We start from the raw sequence: 20712 nt of genomic DNA on the forward strand, positions 1-20712 counted from the left end.
TTTTACACTGTTAGAGAGAGAAAAAAGTTAAAAGATCGAAAAGCTAAGTTTACTTTAAAAAAATAAAAGAAACATTTTCCACTTTTCCATTTTAACATAAACATCTCATTTTTTTATTATTTGCAATTTTTTATTTACAAAGAATTTAAAATAAAATAATCGTATTAATTAATCGTATTGAAATTTGCAATTTTCAACTTTGAAATAAAAATTTATTTTTATTTAAGAAGATTCAATTATGCGTTTCCGGCATCGGATCTCGACAATTAGAATGTTCGCGAGTCAATCCCTGAAAGGAAGAAAAATGATTTAATCCCAAGTAAAGAAAGGTGACTTCCGTATGAATCTTGGCTGGTTCTTTATTATCTACAATAAAGAATAGCCACGCGATATTGCCTCTCGTCATTGAGATTCATAAATTCTCCCGTAGTCCCTCTATATTAGAGCTTTAAATTCTTGAAGTTACTTCGCGGTTACTCCGACAAGGAATATAAAATTTCTGTAAAACTTTTAATTAACATAATAAGAAAATGTACACTCTCAAATGCGCCTTTCATACGTCTTACTCTGAATTTTATTTAAAAAATAATTAATAGAAATATATCAAATTTATCTGTATATTTGCAAGAGAATATATTCCGATGCATCTCTTAGCATCTCCTCGTCCAAGTGTGCTCGTCGGTAGCTTTTATAGACTGGTTAAAAATAAACGATGCGTGTGGAAGAGTTAAAATAATTATTGCATCGGTTATCCGCAACGGTAACTTCCTATCGCGAAGTGTATTCGATCAGTCATGCAGTCGCTCGAGTAACTCGCGCAACGCGTGTACGCCAACGCGAAAGATGGGAAACGGCCGCTCGCCGTCTTTGTCACTTATTCGCAGCACCAAGTAATTTATATCTTCCTCATCAACGCTATTATCTCGACCGGCGCTTCATAGCCAGCGTGCAATAAACTCTGCGGTGCATTTCCATACGGACAGCGGAGATTCCCGGCCGCCCATGTCCAGCTCGTTGGGAATCCTTTTGCTGGCGCAGGTTTATCCGCCTGTTCACTGTGAACGTCAGCCAAGCCGGGCACCACCGGATATTTACAGTCTGCAGTCTGCGCGTTGTTCCTACTTTAATATCCTGTCATTGCCCCTGACAAACGCGAAAAGAGAAACAGCAGCGGCTGTTCGGAAGGGCGAAGCTTAAAGGATAAGACGGGGATGAAGCGAACGCAGACAAAGTGAAAAACCACAATTTTTAAATTTCCTCCTTTTATTCTTCAAATGTTAATTAATTATTTATTGCTGTTTTTTCTGTTACTGATTGTGTGTCTGATTACTCTTGAGTAATCGACTTTCTCATCTTTTAGCGATGCGTTTTTGCAGAAATACTAAATTTTTGCAAATAAAATTTTCAACTCGAGGAAATAAAAACATGTGATATTTACGATAAACAGGATTTTCGATAAATAGGATTTACGATAAACAGGATTTTCAAGAAATTTATAATCATGACCTTATTATTATAAATGCATCATTTAATAGATTCGCAAATATAATTCGATAAAGATAATTCTATTGTAGCGTGATATTCGCAAAGTTTGATTAAATATTTTCGACCGAGTGACGCGAGATCGCGATAACGTGGAATATGCACTGAAATACGCGAGATATGGAAGAAATAGATGTCTATTTTAGAGACGCGCGCGCGGCAACAATAGAGAGAGAGAGAGCTCGCGGTGTATTTTATTGAACGGAGCGATAATAGTGCCGCCGTAGTAAAAAATATCCAGCGGATATTTTCGTGCGAAGCTCTTGCGCGGTATTGATTTATAAATTGCAAGTATCTCGCACTCGTGCGAAAAGATTGGGCTATGTAGACGCTGCCAGAAGGAACCACGTGGATCCATCGCGCAAGAGGGCCCCGGGGGTCTTTCTTCAGAGTCGAGATCGGGACGCGATGTCTGTACTATTTTTCCATCCTCTTCTCTCTTTCGCTTGCTGGACACGAGCCCACCCTTTGAAAGTAGTCTCAAATGATCTCGAATATTACGGTGAAAACTCTCCCGTCGTTGCAGCAGTTCCGTTCGCGTCCGTTCTCCTACACACTCCTTTTCTTCTTGTAACTCAACTGCCGAATAGTCTCGGAAAGGAGAAAACTTCTCGCACGGTGTGCAGCTTCCGTGTGTAGCTTCGAGGAAAATGAGGGAGGAACATGGTGGATTCCAATATCGAGATCACATGTGTATGGAGCGATACGGCGATACGGTCCTCGAATCATGATTCGATTTTACATCAATAATGAATATTTCTGACTTTTTTGAAAACGGATGATTTATCAGTGATTGAGTTTCAGACAAATAATGGATTAGTAAAATTGGATCGCAACGAATATTGATACGCAGACACTCGCAGAACAGATGCACGTTATTAATACATCCTATCGGTACGTTCAATTTTAAATAGACCCGTGTATAATGTGCTTTCAATCAAATATATTCGCGATACATAATATTTCGTAAATTTATATTCATAAGCATAAGCATTTGAAAAAAATTAAGAGGATTATAAAATCTAGTAATAATGCTAAAATAATCTCCTTTCGTGGTTTTCTTATTTTGGAAACGAGACAATTACATTTAGCATTTCGTTATCTGATGGAAAATACTGCTAATGTTATAATTATTAATTTCTTCATTGTTTTAATAATCAGAAATAACAATCAGAAGAATGTAATTAAGTGGCATATAAATATCTAGCAACAATAAATCGTATCACTCATATCCCAGTCAAGAGAATTCGCGCATTATTCTCTATAACTATTTGATTAATTAAAGTGTTATTCAACGGTTCTCTATCGTGATCACGACGTTGATCGATCGAAATAGCTGTTCAGTCAACATTGTGATAATTTCCAGACAATGAAAGCGGTATAATTAAAATGCAACCATCTTTTTCCCCTTTTTTCCTTGATCTTGGTTCGAGAAATTGTTGCAAATTCATCGCGTCTTACGATAGATGCCGATCATTGCCAATAATTATCTCATCTGCCGCGCTATAATTAAATCAGTTCTTTGTATTGACTGTAATCGGAGAACGTATTATTAAATATTTACGAAAGGCTAATTTGTGACATTTTTCGTATATGCTTTTCACTAATCGCATTGCTCTTCTTGATCACGTAACATGATGCTGCCAGTTCAGTTATTTTGGTCCAATCATTTCGATTATATTTTAAAATAATATGCTCGAATTTGCCCTACTAACATATAGAAATCGATATTCATAAAAAAACGCGAAGCTGATTCATTTATCTTTTGTGAATTCTAAAATATCTTGGAGAAAAATTTAAAGAAAAATATTTCCTGGTTAGGCTCATGGGAGTCCGCATCTCGCAACAAATCTCAACAAATGTTAAAATTTAGAATAAGTTTTTTGAAGCTGTTTCGAAGACACATTTCTGCCGTTAGAAAGTAAAGACAAACCGATCGAAGTACGTATCTCGTGTCCCGCTGTGCGGAAGGGGATGACGTACATACGTTCAGTATGCAAGGAGGCTGGATACGGCAGCAGGTCGGTGCCAGAAGCGATACTTTTTGAAGAAAGACGAACGGGGTGGCGAAAGAGGAGGGGACATTTCTGGAGAAAAGCCGGAAGCTAGACCCGTCACGGATTTTCTTTATGGCGAGCCACGGGGTTTCTGCGTATAGCGCATCGTGGATAGAACGCCTCGTACGCACGCGAGGGGTCCAACGTGACGGCCCTCGTTCGAGCAAAGGGGTTGTAATATTTAGAGCACTGACTTTTTCGTGAATTTCTTTCGGCCAGATGCGATTCGCTTTTGGACTTTTCGCAGAATGTTTCCGGCTTTTAAGCTGGCACGTATTCAAGGGATAAATATATGTGTGTCTGCACTTTTGCATATGTCATAAACGAAATGATATACCACGTACACACACACACACACACACACACACACACACACACACACACACACACACACACACACACACACATTAGCTAGCTAAAATCTTTAAAAAACGCTAACGCATAGAATGGTCAATGAACGTATAATGGCGAATATGTTGTAACTCGTGGAGATAAACCGCAGTTGTCTCTTCCATGACATATTTAGAAATCTCATTACTGAACGCATGCTGCGAATGTAAAAAGAATCGGGGAAATTTTGTTCCTCGCTCGGGGTCGATGCAATGAAAGAAAGGAAAGGTGATAAAAAGAGAAGGAAAACGGTCGACAGGCCGTAGTTGTGCTTTCTACCGTTTCCGCGGTTAAAAGGTACTATATCGTGGTTGAACACGCCTACCTAAAGCACCTGCTAAGAGCCTTTCCATTCCAGTTGGTGGTACGACAGCGTGTTGCCGACTTAAAAGGTTTAAAGAGCGCCGGTGCAATATATATCGTAGGATGAATGGTGATAACGCGCACCAGTCTATTGTCCTTGAAACAGGAAAGGTATTTCATACATATAATTATGAGTGTATAATTTGATCAGTAAATAGTATTTTTTAAGATAAAAACTGTTTTATTGCATTTAAAAAAATATAGTAAAAATTATTTTGCGTAGAATAATTTTTACTATTCTTACTTATTATTTTTCATAAATTTTTTTAATTGACATTTACATATTTACATTCGTTTAGAGATAGATAAAAGCATATTAAATTTTTAATGAGATATATAATTTATTTACCTGAGGTGAGCGTTCTGATTTGAGAGTTTCTTGGCCTTGGAAATAATCTTAAGAAGCGAAAGATTAAAATAAATATAATTCTCGTTATATATACGAGCCTGAGATCTCCTTTTTTTCGTTGCAAAAAATATTACTTCAAATTACATAAGGAAAAAAAAATGACGCAGTCGACGCGGCCTCGTCGGCCGTTGCAATTTCAGTCGCGATTGCAGTTCATATCACGCGAAATAGCAGAAAGATTCGTTCTTGTATTGTGCGGAGATAGCGTTGGTAAACATGTCCTCCCCATATGCTCCTTTTCATCCAGACTGCCGGTTCTTATCAGAACCCAAACCAACGCAAAGTGCAGTTACTGAATGGCCCCACGGACGATTCGTCTCCTCGATGATCAGATATTCACGAACTCTGAGTAAAGATGGGTGAGCTGCGGAGGAAGACGTCTAACTAGAACTGCAACGACGAGAGGGACAAGTTTGCCCATTCAAATTTCAGGGACGGCGGCGGTCGATGATACAGCGATTCAATGTTGCATCCTTGTGAAGTCATCACGTCGAGGATCACGACAGCAAGGCCGACGATTTCAGTCGAGTCAACTTTTCCCATACGTGCGACAGACCTTTACAGCACAGGCCTGTACGATAAATTTTTTTCGTACAGATGCGCATATTTATTGCTATAAAAAAAAATAATATAAAAGACACATAAAAATAATATAATATAACAGAATAATAATAATAATAATAATAATAATAATATAATAATAAAATATAATATAACAGAAACACATATTTATAATTAATGAAGAAAATTAATGAAGAAAGAAGAAATATCATATCTCGCAATATCGATTGACGATTACATTTAGCAATTTGATGAAACAGATGTTATCGTGGATTTGTTATTCGCTTAGGACGATTAGACCGATCGTCGACACGCTGGACAAGATTTTATTTCGGTAGTAAGCCGGCAGGGACAAAAGATAAAGAGCTACTCGATATCAGAATAGTGACCTCGTTGACGTCGTCGTAAAGTTCGCCGATAGGACGATTAACGATAGTTTTCGAGGATCCCATTTCCGCCGATAGAACAAGAGGGAACAACGTGTCTTTTATCTCTCCGATATTCCCAGGAGTTTCTCGGACTAACCAATCTTTCTCCACCATTACAGATTTCTTCCGGTCGTTCATGAACTTAAGCCTTAGTTCCCCCAGCGGGATATTGGACGATCCCACGTTTTACTTTCTCATGTTGCCGCTCCTACAATAGGCAATCAATAGTTTTAACCTCATGAAGATTGATTCCGTCGACGTTCGTCTACTTTGATCATCGCGATCGATCCTCGAGTACGAAAGTACATCTATGTGGGTATAAGTAAGGTCTTAGCCGAGATACAGTTAGGAAATTTATTCGACGGGGGGCGATCTACGATTGCGATTCCGTCGGTGCCGCCGCTGTTTTGCACGAACGTGTCGATCGGTGTAAATAACCGATTCAAATTCAGCGCAAGCCCCACTTTCACGCTCGGGTAATTGTTCGCGCCGATCGTTGGATAACCACCCGATTCGTATCCTCGACGCGCGCCCACGGATCCACCCCCTAACTATTCGGAAAGCAGACGAAGCGCTCGAGTCGGTGCTGAGGCACGTTCCTGCACTCGCTAAATGATGCAAATACTAATAATGGCGTAGAGTGAAACGTTGGATAATTGAAATGTAAACATCGCGCCGCCACCCACCCTCTGTTTCCGAGATGGGCGAGACGCGGGATGAGTTTATGGTGCTCAGCACGGTACAAATGTCGGAACCAAAAGGCCGAGAAGGAAGTAACGGAAAGGGGGAGGGGGAGGGGGAGGGAAGGGGAGATTGTCGGGGACCAAGACTTGGAGCGAGCACCGATGTAACATGCGCGTACGGGTTTCCGACTACGAGAGACGTACGTTTTGACGCGTCGAGACTGACAGGCGGAACGATTAATCTCCGGAACACACCACGTAATTCGGCTACACTCACTCACGTTATTGTTTCACATCACACAGATTATAGTCAATAATTTGACAAAGTCTTGTACGGAGCGTTCCGCGATTTAAATTCACTCATTGTTATGATTTGTAATTTACGGATTATAAAGTGTAAGCTCTAAAATTTCAGTAATTTTTTCGTAGCGATGAAAAAATTGAGAAATGTCATTTATCGCGATCTTTTGAAGCAAATATTTCAAATTGTTCGCAATTAAACGCTTTATTATTCTTAGATGTCTTGTAATAACCGTGCAAAATACAAATATATTATAATAACAGCGAACTTCTGGAATATTGAAACTATTTAGCTGCTCATATATAGAGTAAATGTAATAGGGTCATAGTTATTGGCCACCAGACATTTATTGGCCACTTGGGTTTACGAAGTCCTAATTAGGATAATGGCTATGTTTATGTCCTCCCAAACGATCGGACAAGAAGCCGTTACTGGTTACAGTCTGAATTACACTGAAGAGAAACCCGATATCGTAATGGTTCAAACTACCTAGTACCTTTTGCAAAAATCATCCCTGATGACCTTTTCGAGCTTGCGCCGTTCCTCGACTGTAATCTCGATCAAATTCTTTCGCGTCTTTTCTTTTCTTTAAAATCCTTTAAGGAATTTAATTCTTCTCGTATTTATTGAATTTGTAGATTAAACTAAAGGAAATATATTGGAAGGTAATTTTAAATCGATAGCTAGAGCAATGAAATACTCCTAATTATGCAATTAGCGAGACAAAGCGAGCGAAACGAAATATCGTAGAAGAGATTGATTCGAAGCAGGCGAAGCCGAGCACGGCGCATGATCCACTACCCCCTCTGCGCGCGTAAAGCTTTTCAAGGGGTGGTTGGGATCCACGTGGCGCAACACGGTGCTATCAGTCGCGTCCGACGATTCGAACGCGTATTACGCGTTTGGTGGTGGTCTGATTTGACGCGATTCGCGATCGCTTTCCCTCAATAGGAAGAAAGTATACGATCAACCACCTTGACAGTGCTGGTCTCATCAATCGTTATCGATCGCTATATTCGTTATCGATTGCCTCGCAATATCCGGATATTCGAAAAGGTAAGAAATGTTTCATTTTGACTGTATATAAATATTATTTTTTAAAAAATTGTTATGACAAATATCATTTTAAATCTGTCGAAAGTAGTCGGCACGATCTCAATGATGTTCCTTTAGTTTTGTGTTGCCTTGCAATTCGCAAAAAAATTCATAATCGTTTAAAAATGATTTATATACATTCTTTATTTTTGTCAACAAATTAGCAAAACAATCGTAAACAAAATAATCCAAGTTATCCTTCATAAAATACGTTTCTCATAACTTTTTTAATTTCATTTCTTCTTACATTTTAAAAATATTTTTATTGTTATTTTGTATTGTGAGTTGAGATAATCCAGATTGCATAAAAGGTATTGAAACATTCCAATTACTTCGCTACTTGAGATTTATTCTCGGTACTACTTGTTCATGGCAACTCTAATTAACCTTCCTTTTGTCACGACTTTGTCTCTCCCAGAGCCATAATAATGACTTCATAACGCTCTTTCATGTGTCCCTTGTTTTCCTTTATATAAATTTACATTAAAGTGAAATTGTTTTTTCCTTGCGCGTTTACGTACTTATTACCTTGCATACAAAGTGCTTGTAACGCAATATCTTGAGACAAGGAAAGAGACACAGTGAAATTATTGCAAAGCGTTGAACATCGCTTTACAAAACAGATTAATAAATACTTCTTTTTTTTTTTTTGTTAAAACTTCTATCTATTTAGTAATTTAATATCGGAAAGAAAAATAGAAGAAAAAACGATAGATGATCGAGACGCGAGAAAGATTTTAATATCTTGAAAAAAGATCGCTGTAACCTCACGGTCGCCGTAACCGCTATCGATGCAAACTGGTTAAACTGTATCATGTATCATCACTCGATATATAATTAAAATATCTCTAATCTCTGCAGAATGTTAATATAGAGCGAGGCGTCTATTAGAAATGTATTCGACGCCATGTATTCAAAAGAGATGAGCAGATGCCGCGCGTGAGAACTGCGAACGAAACTAATCAATCGGTATCCGGAGCTCAAAAATAAAAAAAAAAAACAACTATTGCGGTAAAAGCGAGGAGAGAGAGAGAGAGAGAGAGAGAGAGAGAGAGAGAGAGAGAGAGAGACAGAAGAGGTATTTCGCGTGCGCCATCCATTTACGCGTATTGCAAATTATCGACATGCTGCTGTCCGTCAATAACTTTTTCCGCTGTTAATTTCTCTATGTCGCGTTGTCTCTGTTAATGAGAGCCGCTCCGCTCTCTCGCTCCCGCCCAAGAATTAATTAGTTTAAGTAACCCAATTAAAAATGAGAGATTCGCACGGGCACCGCTCGATCCCGCGATCGTTTCGCGATTCGTTAGTATGACAGTCGTCTGCTCTCTCGCAAAAGCGAACGTGGAATGTGATACTCGGTGAAAATTAATTTACCTTTCGCAAATATCCCATTGACATAAGAGTGATTCGTGCGCGTGTGGTCTTTTCGCACAGTTGAGTTAGCAGTTAACGTTTCGACGCAATTACGTTCAAAAGTTAGATTTCTCCACATTGTTATTGAACTTGTCCGAAATATATTCTTTGCAAAAAAAACATCTCTTTGCTTATTATTATTATTAACTGTATGTTCAACGTGCTCGCGAAAAACGGACATTGCGAAAAATATTTTAGCGAATGGACATTATTAATGCACTCAATTACGTATATTAAATGCAGACGAACATCAAAACGATCGAGAGAATAAAATAAATCGAGATTCGTTTTGGTTTATAATTGGAATTTATATTCCAATTTTTCAGTAAATATGATATTATCGCGAAAGTACACAGACGATATTATATCGAGATGAATTAACTTGCGGCAAAATCAATTCAGTAGTTTTTTGTCGAGCAAATTAATTTTAAAATTTGATATGAATTACTCCGAAAATTAATACTCTCACATGTCTTTCGATTCGCAGAATTTCGTATTGCGTTTTGTTTTATGCAGTAATTAAATGTTTTTAACATTATGTATTAGCTTACTTTCTATGAAGCTGCTTATGCAACGTTACTTATTTTTATCGTATATAATAAAGATTAATTAGTCGATTAATTAAATAGTCGATTTTTTTTTGTGGCGATATTTTTTTCATAATTATTTTTGAACAGTAGAATAATTTTAATTAATGAAATTTTTATTATATTAACAATACATTGTAAAACATTTTAGCTGAAAATATTTCGGTACAGTCATAATAACATAAGATTATATTAATTTAATTTTACCGATATAAAACGAGTTGCGGCCGAGCTGCCCTTATAATTAATGACGCTTTCAACAATTAGCGAAATTAACTATTTAACTGGATTATCTTACTGGCAAATACGCGCGCAAATATTTAAATAAATTTCTTTTATTCTTTCTCGGAATTAAAAACAGAAAAAAATTGTTCCAACCTATTAAAATAATTAAATACAGATCTGAGTACGTCTGCGCCAAATATTTCCGCGCAAAATTTTAATACTGTATATATGTATGTAATGCGTTTATTATCTCTTGATGCTGCATCGCTTGAAATGATATCCGAGTGCATTTCCCAAATTAGCAAATGCATGTACAGCATCATCTAAGGATTAATTTCGTGTAGAAGAGGTTTGCAAGGAAACTTCACCTTTAAAACTGCTTCCTTATCACGCCAAGGAATATTGTGTGGTCGTAAATCTACTTACAGAGACAACGTAGAGCTCGTTCAATTAATTAATCTGTGAAACTAGCATCGTCAAGAGAAATTTGTACATAACTTGAACGGTGCAAGAGAGCTACTAAAAAGTAATAAATTAAAAAGTCAATTTAATAAAAATCATACGTAATTTAACCAAACATTGTTTTTAAATTAAAAAAAAAACAATTTTGCTTTTTTACGGACTTTTTTTACGGAAATATTATTGTTTGATGTCAGTATTTAATTAAAATGAATAAATGTATAATATAAAGTTTTTCAATCAAGGCTGAATATTAATTTTTAATGATTACTTTCTGAATTTATATACGAGTAGTCAAATGATTAAAACTTAAAATTAACTTATTATTATTTATTGCTAAATTTATTATTATTACTAAAAAAAAAATCTGTCTCGCTCGGTGTCCGTGCTTCTTTTATATCTTTAAAAGGTTTCTCTCTTAAGCTCGATCTCAGTTTCTCGAAGTTCCTTAGTTTTTCTGCTAATAAATATTTGTGTTTGCGCGCTTTTTTTCCAGGAGATAATTTCTAAACTTGGTCAAAATTCGAATTTCGAGGAATGAGCGATGTAATTACCACATACAATACAATCATCGATTTTTAAATATTTATTTATCTAATAAATATTTATTTATCTAAAATATTTATTCTATCAAATCAAAATCAAATCAATAATTTCTTCATTTAAAGATAAAGAATACAAATTGCTGTATATAAAATCACATTATGTTACACCGTGTTAAAAGTGTTTCAGATGAAATTGCAGGCACAACTGCCAATTTGATATCGTCTTTTTCGAGGACTGCAAAATTTTTTTTCGAACACTCAGCCTTTTGTGCATTTGCCCTTCCATTCGAGCGGGTTGCATTGATTGGTTTCGTAACCATCGGCCTGTGAAACAAATATATCGCATCATAGTTAAAAAAAAAAACACGAGCAACAAGACCGCTTTGTCGAAACGACAAACAGCGTACTTCAAACTTTCGACAGTGATTGCGCTCAATTTCGCAATCACGGTTAACCATATCGCACCCTCGTAAAAAGGTCGGGACTCATGGTTGACTCAAAGTCAACATCTGGGTTGGGTTCAGAAATACTGGATATGTCATTTTATCCTTGTTGTTCATCGAAAACATGTTAAAGGGATAAAATGATACCCGGGTGCATTCGGGTATTATTTCTAAACGCACCCCCGACGGAGGAAGATTTCAAAAGAATCAAAACATGATGCAAGAAACAATAAAACATTATTCTGTACAGTTAATCTAAAGTGACTTTTGAACATTCTCCCTTATGCAATTTGGTACGCGAGTTTCATCAAATCTGCTTCGGGCAATTGATCGATCCTTTCGATTTTTCGACCATCCGCTTAAAATATTTCGCGTAAATATATCGCGTGTATGTTTAATATGTTTCCGAAGCTGAACGTAAAAGAGCTATGAAACAGGAAGAAGAGGGAGCTTAGGCAACGCGCTTCTGGTTTTGATAGGTCGTCTGTACGTGACGTTTCGATAAACAGTCACAGCTTATATAGGTTCGCTATGTGTGTTGTTCCACGCGCGTGGATCACGAAACGAAAGCCGTCGGTTCATGTCACGAGTTGGACACGCTTTGCTACAGAGCGATTTCATTATATGCCGCTCCGTATTTAGAACAAAACCATTTCATTAACTCACAACAATCGGCACATTTACCAATCAAGACTGAATGTACATACAACTGAATGTATATACAGGACGTTCCATCTATATTTCGATATTTAAATTAGGATCTTTAAATTTTTAGACTGCGGAAAAACTTTGATCAGGCGAAGCCTAAAAAAGAAACCGAAAACCACAGTGTAAATAATTTGTAATTTATGTGTTCCGTTATTATTATTTCATTAGAAATTCTATATTAATGTTGAATTTTAGTCGATATAGACTTACGTGTACTAATTACTAACGTTCTGATAGACGTTTCCATCGAACAAGTAGGACGGCAGCAGCCAGCCAGAACGGTGCGCTGATGAAAACAGCTTATTGATTGACGGAGCGCATTAACGTAAATTAACGAGATGTGATGACAATCCAACAGACATCGAGATTGCTAAATATATAGATCAGGCTTGCATGAAAATTTCAATTCAACATGACAGACGATACTATACGGCCAACAATATCCAATTTTGTCATTGTCTTCCGAGAAGAATAGCTTCCGTTTCTCGTAATCATTTTTGCTGCTTTCTTTCTGTTGGACTTGTATTAAGATCGCCGTGTACAAGGAGGATAAATTAAAATCGAACCGTTCGGCCTGCGCTTTCCGCGTCGCTTGATACCCCACACTGTGATCGAACCACAGGTGTAATCTTCGGAAAGGCTCTATTGGAGCACGAGCAAGAAAAAGGGAATTTCGCATCTCGGAGAAAGAAGATGCTGAGAACGAAGCTATCTCCGACGACGACAACGACGACGACGATGACGACGACGACGACGACAGCGACGACGACAGCGACGGCGAAGGGTAGGCCAATCTAATCTGGCCGTGGGCAACGGAAGGAGATATCGGCCTCCCCCTGTCCTCCATTCGAATCGATCACTCACTTGATCATCCCTCTCTGTTTTATCATTCACCATGCTCCGGCACAGTCACTTTGCCTTCCTTGCATGGAGCTCGACCATCATGCCGGGTCCCGCTGCCGTTTGTCTCCCTTGTCCACTATAGCTCGTCGACATAACCCTCGTAAAAAGTTTCTGTTCTTGATTAACACCATGACCCGATTTAGTATATGAGGGTTTCGAGAGAAATGGGATACGCAATCGTCGGTTTGTAGATGAAAAGGAAAGGAGGGATCTCATAAATGCGACAAAGCTTGTTCTTTCTAACAGTTAATATAATTCTGGCTTTCAACCAATATGAATTAAGCTTAAAGAATTTCTTCCTAATCCTTTTAAGAAAGAGGAAAAAAGAAATTTAATCATCGCACCAAATATATAAAAAATACGATAGAATTTTTACTGGCTAGACAGGTAGTAAATACAACTAAAATATTTTATATAACAAGAGAATTCTATAAAACCCATTTAGAAAAAAATGAATATTTTTTGTTACAGACAAATTCGGAAAAATAAAATCCCGCCGTAGGTATTATAAAACTGCACGCTTTTTTTTTGCAATCAAAACGCATTTATTTCGATCACGCGCCACGACGGGTTTCTTCAAATATTTGACTCTTGGAGCAATGAACTATGAATCACGAAATGGTCTCACGTTATTAGACGAAGTTCCAAAGGGACAAGATCGCGAAATAGAGTGGCCCAGGGGAGCACTCGTGTCGGCTAAATGGAGAACATCCTGCAGATTATCGAAGATATACGGATCCTATAATGCTCTACTTAGTCAACGGAGTAATCAAGCGAGAATTCTGATTCATATCGTGATTTATGAATGCATTAATAAACTCACCATTTATCGCGAACTGATAAATTAACGTTGTAATTGGCTGTTGCTGTTCTTTCCGAGTCATTGAGTATAAACATATAAAGGTATCCGATGCCCAAGATATCGGATAAAAGGATGTAAATAAAATTATTTTCTATCGCACAAAAAAAAAACTATCCCACAAAAATTGCGTAAAATTAATCGAATGCTTTGAAAGTGGATTGCAAAATAAATAAATAAATAATCTTAAACTAGTTTTATTTGTTCGGCGAAGCATTTATTTTTCCCGGTATAAATCAGAAGGGACAAAAGCGTTATAATGGCTTTCGATCATCGTCGTTTATCACGTTGAATCTCTTCCATTGCTGTTTAACCGGGACATCGAGTGTTTTATGGTCACTTGGTGGGCTCGCGCAGGTTCATAAATCAAGCTTGCTTGACGAAATTCCATCTGGAAAAAAGACGCGCGAGCTTCTGGGATTTTTACATTGTCTGCGGGTGACAAATAACGCGTGCCACGCCGGCGGATCGTAGTCCATTCTAGAGACGAGGGTGTGTCTTGTAACAAGCATAAGGGCAGAAAAAAAGGGGGATAGGTGGATTGGCGGTAGGTGAGGTAAGTTATTTTCTAGCCTCCGTGGAGTTCGAATTGCACGGCAAATCGTGGTGGAGAACGAATGCTTCATCACTGTACTTCGATAAAAGGGATCATAAATCTAAGGGCGCGGCCGTCACCCGCGCGACGAAGTTTCCGCGAAGATAATCAAACCCCAATAAGCTGAGGGATGTTAATAGCGGTATTACTAATTGCTTCTATAAAACATAGCCTAGCTTTCGTCTGCGATATGTATTCTCGTTATGAGTAATCAATCGTCCGCGGCGTCTATCGTCTAGCAGCGTCAAATTTTATTTGCATTAAACAAATCTTTTATTTATAATTAAATTATTTCATTTCGTATTATTAATCCTTTTATATTTTTCAATCTCTTTACACATCCTTGTGGTGTCATTTTTTTATCTTTTCATGAAATGCTAATTTTTAATACTGATTTTTATATAAATAAAAATCGGGCTTGAAAATATTGGAAATTAAATATTTATTTGACAAATCGTTAAATCTTAAACTTTATTTAATTAAGATTATCACTTGAAACACATGCTCCAACTTTGTCCAAATTAACTGACTTACATTAACTCGGTAACTTAACTATAACTTAACTATAACGAACTATATTATACATTGTCGAGATACACGGACAAAATAGAGCCGGAAAACGCGCAAGCGAATGGACGAATCGCGCCTGGATGTGACAGCTAAAAGTACTTATATGTACTTCGTAGGAAGGCATATAAAAGATCATATGCGAAAGAAGAATATGTTGTAGTTTACCCGGATATTCGTATTCACTGATAAATTGCCGCAAAGAGCATATCTTTCATCATTGTGCCTCGGCTCGAATGGATCATAAATCAAAGGACGTGTTCAACCCGTTTCCGAGGGAATTCCTTTCGGTGTTTCCCATTCCGGTACGTATGTAATGCGGCATAACTAGTCTTTACAAAGTTTTAATAGCCGTTGCACTGCCATGCGCATACATACGGACGAAGGGCTCTGCGGGTAAAAATATTAAATACGGCAGTGCTTTTGTAGAGATTAATAGTTAGATTCTAGCTAATAACTTGTTTCTTTGAGTGCGGCTACTTGCTTCGCTACTTTAAACAAGATATAACAAAATAATCTATTACCATGCTTCTAGGAATCTAGTAATTGTCATGTAGATATAGCAAATGGGCAATATGCTTTACATATCGTCGTATCGGATAATTAATCGTTAATTGCCGTGATGGTGTAATCACCTGTAATCAATTCTTGGCTTTCTATTATAGGAATCATCGACGAACTACGGCACTATTGTAATTTTTAAAATATTTATAAAAGATAAATGCAGTTTAATATACATATAATTTCAAACGATACCAATGGCTAAATAATAACAAAGTAAAAAGTGTCTGTAAATAATACTCACAATATATAATCATGACATTTTATCTTCATATGCTTACGATAATAAAAACATATAAACATATAAAACTCGCTCGATGATATTAAATAAAACATTTCATAGAAAATTATTTGTAACAAAGCTACATCATGTTTGAGCACTATTTTTTACAATATTACCTCTGTTGTAATATTTTACTCTTTTGAAAGAAAATATATATTGTGCTCTCAACAAAGGCACAATGTTTTATGCTTTTGAATTTAAATGCAATTATAATCGTTTGCATCGTTTTTCGACGATTTTCACGAGCAGACCCGTTTCGAATTAAATATTCGAGAAAAGCTTCAAACGATCATTATCACGGCTACGTTTTTTCAAAACGTTAGTTCATCCTTTCTATCCACTCTCGTGAAATTTCCAAAGCTTTGGTGAAGGGCGTATTAAGAGCGAACCTCCACGGTCCCTTAATTGACTATAAACGATTCAGTATTGTTTCCTCGGAAATTCGTGAAGAGAAACTCAATGTGTATCCTGGACCCGGGACTACCCGGGACCGGCCCAATGAAAGGAAGAGAAAGTGGAAGGGTGAGATAAAAACCGTACCACCCTTCAGTGCTTTTCCCTTCACCCCTTCGTGTCTGCCGCCTGTCTCTCTGTCTTTTCTAACGAGCACGAAATATTCACCGATGGCGATGAGTGGCTGTTTGCGGGATCAGCTTATTTCTTCAGTTTCCTATTATGAATATTTGTGATTTCTATCCTCGCTTGCGCTTTTCCTTTACCCTCTATCATCTCCGTCAACTGTTCCCGCTCCCTGTTTCTCCCTGTTCTCGCGTTCATCGTCGGTCGTCTCTTCGTTCCGTCCTCGTCGGCGGAGAGTTAAAGCATATTAGACCAGCTCTCGACTCCGGCTCCATTGCAAATGGGGAGGAATTCGTCGTGCCCTCTCGGTACTGAAGGGTACTGGTCAGCCTTTCAAAAGCTCCTCGAACCTCGAAGCTTTCTCCGAATATTACGGTTACCCATTTGCTATCTCCCCCGATTAGCGAACGGTGAATTCTCTTATAAGAAAACATCACGACGAGGTTCGCCGAGCCACCGTTGTCGAACTCGGATCGAACGGCAGCCACGACAATCGGGATCAATGTCGAAATTATTCCTGAGGAAACGAAACCGATTATTTCTCCTCGAGACAACGAATCGCGCGACTGTAGGAATACGCATTTCCGTAATCCATATTTATGAGGACGCCATCGCGCGCGGGATAAAGATTAATGGAAGAGGGATATTAATACACGCGTACACACGCGATGCGAAGTTTCGCGTCTGAGTTAACGACGTCGTAAATAATAACATCAACGCGACATTCCGATAATGCGAATGCAATCGACTGGCCGAGGTCGTTTTGCCCTTTTTTATGTTTTTTTTTCCCCCCCGGCCTTCGTTTTCCTTCCTCTTGTGTGACGACTCCCTCCGCACCTCCCTCTCGTTCGCGACCGGTAACAACGCACCTCGTTCTTCGTGTTGCTTTGAATGAAATTGCATTCATTATGTCAATTGCTCTGTCATTCGATGAAGAGCCTCGGTCTCAAGAGGCCACTCTTCCTCTCGATTTCTCGCGGAACAGTCATCGCGTCGCGTCGGAGTGAAAAAAATTGGAGCATGTGTGTCGTTTAAACTTCTTCAAGCCTATCAATATAGATCCCGGATTACGTCCGGTTAGTCGTGGTATAGAGGATATTTTAGTTTCATCTTTTCTTCGACGAGAGCACTTATGTATACGGAGAATATCACCACGTGCATCAAAACGCATCTAATATATCGATATGATATTATCGATCGATATTACGATTGAAATTTTATGAGAATCGACACCGGGTAATATCTCTGCGCGTGAAATTTTATCTGACGAGGCAAGACCAATTTGGTGAATTACCAAAAGTTTGAAATTCAATTTTCAATGACAGGGCAGATGATTGATGTTTTACGGCCAAAGCCAGGCATTGTCTTTGTCGGCGACCTGAACGAGCGAATCTACGTAAGCTCCCAACAAGATCCAACCCCCGCGGATGTGGGGGTTGTTTCTCAAAAACAAAGTGATAGCAACGCCACTCATACCCTTAGGGTCCAGACAGATTACGTTGACGACCGATTGGGACTGGATGATCCGTTAAAAAAAGCCCTCGTCCACTTTCTATAAGAAACCACTCCCGCCTATCGCGCCTGCCGCGATTACTTTGAAGTCATATCGGAATCTCCCGATTCGGTTGGCTCCGACAGACGGCGATCGATTGGTTCTTGACGATCAATAATGCCAGAGTTCGGAGTTTCCGCTGAGAGATGATCCATAAATCTACTACTAAGTATATAAATACGATCTAATATAGCAAATGTGAAAATACCTAGGAAAGACGTGTAATTAGACGTGTAATTTTTGTAAATTTGTAATTTGCTTGATCACGCGGACACGCAGCCGGCACGCCTTTGTTCTACTACGACAGACCCAACGAAGAACGAGAAAAGCGTTGTCATTTCCGGAGAACGTCACTACACCCGAGACATATCGCATTGGTACTGCCTTCGGGATACGATCTCATAGAGAGAGATCGAAGATTGCGTCAGCGGGAGGATGAGGAACGTACCTTTTCTGGACAATCAAGAATACGCGGAACCGAAAGACGGAGAGATAAACGCTCGAAGGGAGAGAAGGGAGAGACGGGAGGACTTCCATCGCGGAAATGCTCAGACGGGGACCGATTCCCTTAATAATGCGCCGGAAGACGTGCCGTGCCACTGCGCTCTCTTGACGTCTTCTCTTCCTCGTTACTTCTCGTCTCTCCATCTACTTTGTTTAAGCGGATTCTGTTTACAATCTTGTTAGCCATTCTCTCTCGTCGCGAGAAGAAAATTTTGTTTCAACACACTACAAACCATTCCGCGTAACGATTATGAAATTCCTAGATTGTTTCTACGATCATATTTATAGCGATGCGTGCATGCAAAGCCGCCACGACTCTGCGGTAACTATTTATTCCGGTTTTTCTTCCTTCTCTCTCTCTTTCTCTTTTTTCGAATCTCACCTCACTCATCAGGAACAATTCACGTTTTTTTTCACGTTAATACCGTGAGACTAGAATGTCGCCGTAATATCTTGTCGTTTTTGTCGTCATCATCATGTGTCTGCGTCGCTAAAGCGTAATTAGCACGCCGATAGCAAGCCGCGATAAAGATAATCAAGCAACGACCTGCAAATTGCTTTCCACGTCCGGGAGCGACGTTGATAATTAAATAATATCCTTACGTCGGGCGTAATTCGATTGCTTTAGGGATAAACGTAACGGATGAGAGTCAGACAGAAAGGGAAGCGATACGGCGGAATGGAAGCAATTCTAACGGATAATAAAGATTATTGAGAGACATTATAAATAGTATAACGACTGCTTTCTCACACCTTGATCATTGTTATCTACAGTTATCCCCTAACGAATTAAAGCGAGCCATACCAATGCAGCGACATCCAGAAAATATCGTTAGGACGATTGTTGTCTGAAAGACGATTACGTGGGACGGCTTAAGCCTTAAAAGTACCTAAAAAAAAAAGGCCTAAAATATGTCTAAAAGCTTTGAAAAGCGTATCTCTCTTCTCGCGCGCCATTCTCCAGCCGATGAATAAATTTCGCGTGCGACGCGACGGTCGAAGCCGTTCGGTGCAACGGTGGATGTATGGCGACGAGGGTTGGATTCGGGGACCTTGGCCGGAGAGACCGGAGGTTGGTCGACCGAAGGTTGAGTCTTCCACCACGCCTTTTCCGCGTATTCGTAACCGCGTCTGGCAGTTTCCTTAAACAAACCCCAAGTTTACGCGGTGCACCTTGCTTAAACTTTCGCCGGGTATCGTTTCCGTTTCAGCGAGAACGGTAATGATGCGACGTCAAGCCTAGTAAATATTGTCCACATCTACGTAGATATGAGCCACGAGAAGAAGCATTGCGATATGGCAATTACAGTAGATATTAAAAAAACTCCGCTATTTATCTTGCTTTAAAGAAATGCTTGAAAAAAGAAAATGTCCATCTAAAAGATTGGCATTTCTCTCGTATTGGCGTTCCTTTACCTTTCCTCCCTCTCCCCCTTCCCTCGAAAAAAAAAAGAAAATATTATAGTTGAACATTTTACTCGCAGTTTGTTTGAGATATTTTTTGAATCAATAATATTTTAATTAAAGTATCAAAATATTCGATTTTGAACCTTTTCATATTTAATTTCATATTTAATTTACAAAGCAGTGTTATAGTCTGACGAGAGTGAACATACATACATATATGTTATGATGTATCATATATCTGTGCATGCGCTTTTCACGTTCTCCGACATCTTATTACAATGCATCTTGTCGTGCGAAAGAAATAAGAGGATATGCTCCTGTGACGACGAAGAGAGCAGTGACGTTTCGTATTCGTCTCGTCGTGGCGCCGCTTCGGTTATTCCTTGATGATGACAGCAGCAGCGGTGGTAAGGAAAAAGAAGAAGAAAATGTAATAAAGAGAAAAACTTTCATACCATGAATGCTACATCTGTAGTCTCCTGATGGGTATCGAATGGAAAGACGAACGTAACAAGCGAGTCGTTCGAGCAGCTGTTTCGAACGAATCGACTGTTTTTTATCCGCCTCGCAGAACAACGCATTATTACTATTTGACATATACGAATATTTTACTTGTCAAATTTCAATTTCCATCAAATTATTCCGCTCAAAATATCGGCTCTCTTTCTAAAAAAAAACTTACTAAATTGGAGA

General features: G+C 38.6%; 1 protein-coding gene across 3 annotated transcripts in view; it reads left to right on the top strand.

Moving 5' to 3' along the window:
* Window positions 1-20712, top strand: part of LOC105431608 (EGFR adapter protein) — a 63330-nt gene that overhangs the window by 12725 nt on the left and 29893 nt on the right. For 2 of the 3 annotated variants that reach the window (XM_089082156.1, XM_089082157.1), the window contains exon 1: window positions 7597-7790. The exons of the other annotated variant lie outside the window; for it this stretch is intronic. The gene's annotated coding sequence lies outside the window, so the exon portion shown is untranslated. Of the gene's footprint in view, window positions 1-7596; window positions 7791-20712 lie in introns of those variants that run through there. 3 annotated transcript variants of the gene reach the window in all.

Source organism: Pogonomyrmex barbatus, unplaced genomic scaffold (genome assembly GCF_055798465.1).
Source record: "Pogonomyrmex barbatus isolate J1 unplaced genomic scaffold, ASM5579846v1 scaffold5, whole genome shotgun sequence".
NCBI classification, from domain to species: Eukaryota; Metazoa; Arthropoda; class Insecta; order Hymenoptera; family Formicidae; genus Pogonomyrmex; species Pogonomyrmex barbatus.